The following is a 9,155-nucleotide window of genomic DNA, read 5'->3' as shown; positions in this document are numbered from 1 at the left end:
GTATATATTTATGTATATGAACATTTGGGGTAGATTCTCTAAATTTGCACATCTTGCATTTTTTTTGAGCTATTTCAATTCTGCTTTGCTCATAGAGCACAACGCCTTCTCTGATGAGGGCACACCATGCTGAGTAGTCCTGTGACAGTGTCTCCCATGTCACATAATCAGTTCCAAAGTTCTTAAGAGAGACCTTGAGAGTGTCCTTGTATTGTTTCTTCTGACCACCCTGTGAACACTTGCCCTGTGTGAGTTCTCCATAAAATAGTCTTTTTGGGAAGCATACATTTTGCATTCAAACAATGTGGTCAGCCCATCAGAGTTGTGCTCTCTAAAGTAGAGCTTGAATCCTTGGCAGTTTAGTTCGACAAAGGACTCAAGTGTCTGGCATCCTGCCAGGTGATCTTCAGAATGTTCCTAAGACAATTCAAATAGAAGCAATTTAGTTTTCTGGCATGGCACTGGTATACTCTCCAGGTTTCACTGACATACAATAATGAGGTCAGCACAACAGCTCTGTAGACCTTCAGTTTGGCAGTCAGTCTAATATGTCTTCTTTCCCACACTTTCCTTCAAAGCCTCCCAAACACTGAGCTAGCTCTGACAATAAGTGTGTCAGCCTCATTATCTATGCGCACAACCTTAGAAAGTAGACTACCAAGGTAAGTGAATTTATCCACAGCATTCAAGACTTTGCCATTTACTGTAACTGAAGGCTCCACGTATGGATGGTGTGGTGAAGGCTGATGTAGCACCTGTGTTTCCTTAGTGCTAATTGTTAGGCCAAAGTTAGCAGAAGTGATCCATACTTTGTTGCATCTCAGCTTCAGAGGCTGCATTGAGTGCATGATCATCTGCAAACAAGATCATGCACCGACACTCTCTCCCCTTTGGTCTTAGCTTGTAGCCTTTTCAAGTTGAAGAATTTACCATCAGTGTGGTAGCTGACCTTGATGCTGTGTTCATCCTTCTTGAAAGCATTTGACAAAATGGCTGAAGATATCGTGCTAAAAAGCACGGGAGAAAGTATGCAGTCTTGTTTCACTCCATTGGTGACTGGGAAAGCCTGAGATCATTGTCCATGATCCAGAACCCAGTTAGCATGCTGTCATGAAACTGATGTACAATGCTGATGAGCTTCTCTGAGAAACTAAATTTTGACATAATTTTCCTTTAGCCCTCAAGGCTTACAGTTTTAAAGGCCTTGGTAAGATCTACAAACCTCGTGTACAGACCTCTGTTCTGCTCCTGGCATTTCTTCTGGAGTTGTTGGGCAGCAAACACTGCATCAACCTCTATCAATTCCTCAGCCCTTTCTGAAGCCACACAGGCTTTCAGGTAGGTGACCATCTTCCAGGTGAAAAATCAGTCTGTTAAGGAGGTTTCTGGCAAGAATCTTGCCAACAATAACTAAGAGAGAGACCCCTCTTTGATTTTCACACAATAATATATTTCTTTTACTTTTATAGAGGTGGACAATGGAGGCATCCTTGAACTCCTGGTGGATAACCTCCTCTTGTCATATAAGCTGGAAAATTTCAGTGAGCTTTTGTATGAGCAATGGACCTGCTGACTGGAGTAGAATCAGCACCAGGTGCTTTGCCACACAAAAGGAGCCTAATGGCATTCAAAACCTCTTCTTCAGTTGGAACTTCAGCTAGGGAGGGATTGACTTCAACCTGAGGTAAATGGTCAATGGCCTCAGTATTGATTTATGGTAGTCTGTTGAGAACACTATGGAAGTATTCAGCCTATCTCTATAGGTTCATGTCTTTATCTCTAATCAGTGTGGCTCCAACAGCACTGAGTAGTTGAGATACACCATAGTCTTGGGCACATAAATAGCCTTCAGGGCATCATAAAAGACCTTTAGATTGGAGAGGATAAGTCTATGATCAGTCCAGCACTCTGCACTAAACATTGCCTTCATCACTCTCACATCCTGTATGTCTCTTCTCCTTACAATGACATAGGCTATTAAATGCCAATGTTTGCTGCGAGGGTGCATCCACAAAGTTTTGTTGTGTTAGGTAAATGGAAGACAATGTTGGTGATGAGAAGGTCATGAGATGCACAAGTATTCAGTAGTAAGTGACCATTGCTGTTTCTGTTTCCAACTCCATCACTCCCTAGAACTCCTTGCCAAGTCTGGTAGTCTGAGCCTACTCTAGCATTAAAGTCACCCAGAATTATAAGCATGTCCTCTTTTGGCACATCGATGATAAGGGTCTCCAGATCTACATAAAATTCTTCTTTGACCTCATCAGGGTTCATCATGGTGGGCGCATAGGCACTGATGATGGTAGCATGATGCTTTCCTAAAAGTGACAGTCACATTGTCATGAGCCTGTCATTCACTTCTTTTGGTAGGCATACAAGCTTGTTGACTAGATTAGTTTTGATTGCAAAAAATACACCAGCTTCAGGGCACTCCCCTTCACTGTGGTCACTCCAGAAAAATGTTTATCCAGTTCCAACTTCAGTAAGCTGGCCTTCCTTTGCCAGTTTCGTTTCACTTAGAGCTGCTATTTGGATGTAATACCTGCTGAGTTCTCTTGCAACAAGAGCTGTTCATCTTTAAGGTCTACCAGATTTTGTGTTGTCTATAAGTGTGCACACATTCCATATGCTGATGGCGAGTAAAATTGTCTTTGCAGACATTTTTGTACATTTTTTAAAAATTTTGACCATGGAGTGGGATCCCCCCTCTACTGTGGTAATCAGGTCAAGGTTGCGTAAGCAGACAATTCTTAGGGAACCTTTTCTAGTCCCTTCCTCACACCTGGAGGTGCACACTGCAATCCTTAAAAGGCTACTCAGACATCCAAGGAGCTGCTGAATCCCACTACTGCTTTCAGTGGGCCTGGGCCTGGGCCATGGGCTGAGGCCCGTGCTGGGCCATGACCTTATATCCTGGGCCACCTATGTGCAGGATTGTGACTATAGCTCCTAGGGTATCCATACCTGCTGCTTTGTCACTTGCCTGTCACCACAGGACTTTGAGATAGTAAAATAATATGGGTGATGTCTTTTGATTCACGTGTAAATTGGATTTAAGTGAGGCAGAGTTGCATGAAATCATTGGCCTCACTCTCTCCCCTAGAGATTTCATAGTCCATTGGCAGTACAGAATCAAGATGACTGGTGATGGCTCAAGATGCAGTGGATGACCTTGGTGTCTTCAATGTTTAACCAACCTCTAAGCACTCCACAGCTCCTGTTTCAGCTGCCTTCATGGTTGTTGAAACAGATTGTTCTCATCTGCCCATTCCACCAGGAAAAGTCTTTACATGTTTGGGATAGACACCCCCTCCCAACACAAGGTTTTGAAACCCCTTGGTTACCCTCAACCTGGCTTACACCATCTGCTGAAATGGTTTACTGTCTTATGGCCACTGCACATGCTACAGCTTCTTGGAGACACAGGTGAGAATTAGGTGGAACAGGTGGACAACAAAGATGAGCCCTGAAAAGTGCTCAGCAGCCTTCACTCCAGAGGTACTAGTCTTCCCTGAACACACTCTACGCCCCCACAGGTAAAGTACTAAGATTAAAGAGAACTAGGAAAAGGTTTCTTTTTTTTTTTTTTGGAAAAATTTTATATTAGTTTCCCCCCAGTTACATGTAAAGAAAATTTTCAACATTCACTTTTATAAGATTTTGAGTTCCAAAATTTTTTCTCCCTCCCTCCCCTCACTCTTCCCCAAGACAGCAAGCAATCTGACATAGGTTATACATGTACAATCATATTAAGCATATTTCCACATTAGTCAGTCATGTTGTGAAAGAAAAATCAGAACAAAAAGGAAAAACCATGGGAAAGAAAACAAAAAAAAACAAAACAAAAAGGTGAAAATAGTATGCTTCAATTCCCATTAAGACTCCATAGTTCTTTCTTTGGGTGTGGATAGCATTTTCCAACATGAGTCTTAGGAAAAGGTTTCTTTTAGATGTGGAATTTCAGATGAGATTTAGAGGAAGCCAAAGAAGGTAGGAGGCAGAGTTGAGGAGGGAGAACATTTTTATATTTGATGTTGGAGGCCATAGGGAGTTCCTGGAGTTTATTGAATTAGGGAAGGTGGTGTAACATGGTCAGACCTTCACCTTAAGAAGATCAATTTGAAAGCTGAAAGGAAGATAAACTGTGGAATGGAGAGATTTAAGGCAGAAAGACCTACCAAAGTCTAGCTATAAGGTGATGAGAGCCTGCATGAGAGTAATAGCAATATCAGAGAAGCAAGGGGGCATATACAAAAGATGTTATAAAGGTAGAAATGAAAGAACTTGGTGAATGATTGGATATAGAGGATGAGACATAGGGAAGAGTCAAAGATTATATGTAGATTGCAAGCCTGAGTGACTGGAAGGATGAGGGTATACTAAATTTTAATAAGGAAGTTAGGAAATGGGGAGGTTTTTTGAAGAAAGATTATGAGTTCAGTTTTGGACATATTGAGTTTCAATTGTCTACATGACATCAAGTTTCATGTATCTGAAAGAGAATTGGATATGTGAGAGCACAGGTCAGCAGAGATTAGGGCTGGACAAGTAGATCTTAAAGTCATCTGCATATAGTTGGTAATTGAAACCATGGGAACTGATAAGATCATCAAGTAAATAATATAAATGCAAAAGAGAAGATGGCCCAGGATAGAGCCCTAGAGTTCATTCACCTTTAGGGGTAACCAACAAAGAAGACAGAAGAATGGTCAGGGAATAGAGAGTGAAAACCTAGAGTAGAAACTACCAAGGAGATGAGAGTGAGTAAGAACATCAAAGGCTACAGAGAGGTCAAGAAGGTTGAAGACTGAGAAAAGGCCAGTGGACTTGGCCATTAAGAAATCATTAGTAGCTTTGGAGAGAGAAATTTCAGTTGACTGATGAGGTTGGAAGCCAGACTGTAAAGAGAAAGAAAGTGGTAGCAGCTATTGTGGATAGTCCTCTCAAGGAGTTTAGCCACAAAGTGAGGAGAACTACAGAATTATAGATAGCAGAGTAAGTTTTTCAAGGATAAAGAAGAGTGATGTAAGTAAGTTTTTAGATGGTAGGAAGTAGCAGTAGACAGAGAAGGATTGAAGATTAATGATAGAGTAGACATGGTAGAGTAGGGGGCAGCCTGCTGGAGAAGATAGGGTAGAATGGGATCATTTCTGCATGAAAAAAGATTTGCCAGTGCAAGGAGAGGGGCCACCTCTTCATGTGAAACAAAAGTGGGTGAGATACTGGTAGAAAGCCTATAAATGATGTGAGGTAAGGAACTAGGGAGAAGAGGGAGCTCTCTGGCAATCCATCATTTTTTTCATAGAAATATGTTGCAAGATTCTCAGCTGAAAGAGTAGAGGCATTGGGTGTTGTGCAAAGCTTGTGGAATAGAAGAATTTGGAAAAGCCATTGTGATGAGTGGGATTAGAGAGGTGTAAAAGGATTGCCTTGCTTAAGTGAAGTAAACATAACTGAAGTAGAGGTCACATACCTTAAACTTGTAGTGTACCCAATCAGCAATCAATTGTGATTTTCTCTGCCTTTTTTGAGCAGCTTGTGAACAAGAGTAAAGGCAGCAGATGGTGGAAATAATCTAAGGGTGGGCATTGGAGGGGCAAGACCTTCAACAGGATTAAGTCACAATAGACACTAAAGAAGATGACAGTGTAGAGTGGAAGTGGTTCATTGAAGGAGGGAGGAGAGTGTTGCCAGTGCAGATGTTATCACCTAGGAAAGAACTGAGGGGGTTGAAATGACTGGAGATTGTAGTGAAGATGAAGTAAAGGGTAGAGAGGGGGAAGGCACAGGTAGATGTAGAATGATGGCAGATTATGATTGGATTTCAAACTTCATGAATATGGATGTTGAATACTTGCAGATTATGGAAAAATGACAATCTCTGTATGTGGCTGTGGTGGGTTTGAGTAGGTAATGGAAAAGGGTTAAATTGAGGAGTTGGGAGGTTAGAGTGTTTGAGAGGATTATTAACATGTATATTGGATTTCCATAGTAGGAGGGCAAGGGTTTGAGAGGAGGGAAAAGCTATGAGTCAGGTACTGAATTCATTGAGAAAGGAAGCACAGTGTCCTGGAGGTTGGTAGGCAATAGCCACCAGAATCTTGATTGGGTGATAAATATGGACTGAATGAATCACAAAGAAGGAGAAATTACTAAGTGATGGTGATAGAAGGAAAGCTTGGAAGTGGCACTGGGGAGCAAGGAATAATCCAATTCCCCCAGTATGATGTGTGAGTGAGGTGGGATATGAGTGAAAATGCTACCAGTACTGGAAAGAGTAGCCAGGGAAGTTGTGTCTCCAAGAGGGAGCCAGGTCTCAGTAAGTAAGTAAGTATAGTAAGACTATAGAGGAAGCATGACAGGAAGAGATTTCAGATGAGATAGAGCTTGTTCCTAATACAGCAAGTATTCCAGAGATTGCAGTGGAAGGGTTGGTAATTTTTGAGTGGGAGGTTATGGGGGAGGGGAAGAGTAATAAGGGATGGCAATATGAGAGTAGATAGTGGGAGATGGAGACTTAGATATGAACAATGAAACCAGGGGTTCACAATCCATGGGATGGGGTAGAAGTTTATTAATAATTGCTAAATAGATAGGTACTATTATTATGCTCATTGTATACATGAGGTAACTGAGGCTGAGAAAGGTTAAGTGGTTTGTCCAGGGTCCCACAGCAAGCTAGTATCTGAGTCAAGATTCAAACCCAGGTTTTCCAGATTCCAAATCAATTATGCTATACACTGTGCCACCTAGCTGCCTTCACTGAAGCAAAGACAGTGGAAGGTTTGATATAATTTTTCACTGGCTATACTACAGGCCACCTGGATTAAAAGAGAGGATTAAGGAGTTTAAGAAATAGGTCACAAACCTGTCATAGAGGCATGATAAAATAGTATGTGGGACTTTAATTATCCAGGTATTAGCTAGAGCTGTCTCTCTTTCTATCAAACACAGAGCAGATCATAACTTCTTGAATTGCTTTTGTGAAAATTTTATCCTTACAAAGGCAAACACACACACACACACACATTCACAGACACACAAAATAGAAACAAGGAGAAATTCTATTCTGGATCTAATTCTCAGTAACAGGCAAGAATTGATAACTGGGGTAGAAATGATGTCAACAAACTCTGGAGGGAAGTGACCATTTCCTTGTAGTTTGTGACAGAGAAGAGGAAATATAGATCCAGTCTGACGTTCACTTTAGATATTGAAGAAGCAGATTTCAAAGCCTTCAGAGAGAAATAGGTATGATCTCATAGACTAAGATATTCTGGGGGAGAGGTGCTCAAAAAAGAAATTTCTAAGATAATTCCTATGAGAATGAAAAATGGAATTTTATTTGAAGAGACTGACAAAAACCACAAATCCATTTACATTGTTAAAAATAACTATATAAGGGTCAACTAGGTGGTGCAGTGGATAGAACTCCGACCTTGGAGTCAGGAGGACCTGAGTTCAAATCCAGCAGCAAGCACTTGACACTTACTGGCTGTGTGACCCTGGGCAAGTTGCTTAACCCTGATTGCCTCAATTTTTTTTTTAAAGTGTACAGAAGATAGAAGCAAAGGTAGCTGACAAAATGAATGTGAATATGGAATGTACTTTTACAGAAGAGCCTCCTCCATCACCATTTAATAAGAGCTCTAAAGAGTTGTACAGTCATTTCTGTCCCTTCATGACCCCACTTGGGGTTGTCTTGGCAAAGATACTGGAGTGGTTTTCCATGTCCTTCTCTAGCTCATTTTATAGACAAGGAATATGAGGCAAATAAAGTTACAGGACCTTCCCAGGGTCACATAGCTAGTAAATGTCTGAGGCTAGACTTGAACTCAGGTCTTCTTAACTGCAGGCCCAGCATTCTTTCCACTGCACTACCTAGCTGCATAAAGAGATTCTCTAAAGAGATGAATTTGCACAACTCTGTCTCACATAAATCTAATTCATGTGCAAGTCAAGACATCATCCATCACACATCATGATGTCATTGGTCCTCTTTGAAAATGAAGGACGAACAACAACCACAATGATGACAACAGTGGCATTTTGGAGTGCGTACATTTTTGTTTAGCTTTCCCTTGGACTTCCAGAAAAAGGGGAGAAGGGATTTCTCCCTTCCCCTCATCACTTTGGAGAAATGGCAGTCCATTAAGGGGAGTATGTTAATGTGAATATGTAGTTGCCTAGGTAGCCTGAGACTAAACCTCAAGTCCCTGGTTAACTATTCTGTTTTGTGATTTTTTCCTTTTTTTTTCTTGATTTAATAGTATTTATTTTTTCCCCCAGTTACATGTCAAGATAATTTTTAGCATTCATTTTTACACGACTTTGAGTTCCAAATTTTCCTCTCTCCCTCCTTCCTCTCCCCACTTTCTAAAATGGTAGGCAATTTGATGTAGGTCATGCATGTGCTATAAACATATTTCTGTATTAGTCATAGTTGTGAAAGAAGAAATAGATCAAAATTTTTAAAAAAGCACAAAAAAGAATAAAGTAAGTGAAAAAAGTATGCTATGTTTTGATCTGCATTCAGAGTCCATAAGTTCTTCAACTGGATGTAGATAGATTTTCCTTCATGAGTCCTTTGTACTTGTCTTAGATAATTGAGTTGCTGAGAAGAGCTGAGTCATTCCTGGTTGATCATCACACAGTGTTCCTGATACTGTGTACAATGTTTGCTTGGCTCTGCTCATTTCACTGTCCATCAGTTTGTACGTGTCTTTCCAGCTTTTTCTGAAATCTGCCTATTTATCATTTCTTATTGCACAGTACTATTCCATTACATTCATATACCACAGCTGGTTCAGCTATTCCACACTTGATGGTTATCTCCTCAATTTCCAATATTTTGCCACCATGAAAAGGGCTGCTTTACATACTTTTGCACATGTAGGTCCTTTTTTACAATATCTTTAAGATACAGACCTGGTAGTGGTATTGCTGGATCAATGGGTATACACAGATTTATAGCCCTTTGGGCATAGTTCCAAAATGCTCTCCAGAATGATTGGAACAGTTTAAAACTCCACCAACAGTGCATTAGTGTCCTAATTTTCCCACAATCTTCCTAAGATTTATTATTTTCCAGTTTTTGTCATATTAGCCAATCTCATAGGTGTGAGGTGGTAACTCAGAGGTTTTTTTAATCTGTA

Source organism: Vombatus ursinus, unplaced genomic scaffold, assembly GCF_900497805.2.
Source record: "Vombatus ursinus unplaced genomic scaffold, bare-nosed wombat genome assembly UNPS02014872.1, whole genome shotgun sequence".
Lineage (NCBI taxonomy): Eukaryota > Metazoa > Chordata > Mammalia > Diprotodontia > Vombatidae > Vombatus > Vombatus ursinus.
The sequence above is the reverse complement of the archived record's forward strand: the minus strand, read 5'-3'. Positions refer to the sequence as shown.